The 800-nt window shown below is 43.6% G+C and overlaps 1 non-coding gene across 1 annotated transcript; it reads left to right on the plus strand.

Annotated features, from left to right (window-relative positions):
- Nucleotides 1-412: 412 nt before the first annotated feature.
- On the plus strand, nucleotides 413-516 carry LOC148545045 (small nucleolar RNA R71). The gene has a single exon (XR_015901834.1). It is a non-coding gene; the product is annotated as a small nucleolar RNA R71 (small nucleolar RNA).
- The last annotated feature ends 284 nt before the right edge of the window (nucleotides 517-800 follow it).

Genomic DNA, 800 nt, shown 5'->3' on the forward strand with positions numbered 1-800 from the left:
TCCTGGGTTGTAAGTGTTGGAATGTGGATCATATGATTGCCTTTGTTGGTTTCCCACATAGTTGGCCTCTTCCCAATCACCTCCTTCAATGCTTACTTCCTCTTGATCTTGTGTGTGTATTGCAGCCACTTGCTTTGTTTCTAATTGCCTGGTAAGCTCTGCTAGTTGCTTGGCAAACACCTTGTTTTGGGCTAGAATTGTATCAACATGGTTCAGCTCCATGACTCCCTTAGTGTTGTGCCTTTCTGATGCATAGTAGTACTCATTCTCAGCCACTGTCTCAATCACCTCAATGGCCTCTTCCACAGTCTTTTTCCTGTTCAATGAACCTCCTGATGAATGGTCTACAGCCTTCCTTGATTCATAAGAGAGTCCATCATAGAAAATATGCAATTGCACCCAATCATGGAACATGTCTGGTGGGCATTTCCTTGTCAAGTCCTTGAATCTCTCCCATGCCTCGTAGAGAGTTTCACCATCTTGTTGTCTAAAAGTCTGAACCTCAGATCGAAGCCTATTGACCTTTTGTGGGGGGTAGAAACGTGCCAGAAACTTGCTTTCCACCTCATCCCATGTTGTTAGACTCCCCCTTGGGAATGATTCCAGCCACTTAGCTGCTTTGTCCCTAAGTGAAAATGGGAACAAAAGCAGTTTATATGCATCTTCCTGGACTCCATTGGACTTCACAGTGTCACAAATTCTCAGGAATTTTGTGAGATGTTGGTTTGGGTCTTCATTAGCACTTCCACCAAATGAACAATGATTCTCCACAAGTGATATTAGCTGTGGTTTGAGTTCAA

Source organism: Arachis ipaensis, chromosome B9 (assembly GCF_059453495.1).
Source record: "Arachis ipaensis isolate K30076 ecotype BB chromosome B9, ASM5945349v1, whole genome shotgun sequence".
Taxonomy (NCBI): domain Eukaryota; kingdom Viridiplantae; phylum Streptophyta; class Magnoliopsida; order Fabales; family Fabaceae; genus Arachis; species Arachis ipaensis.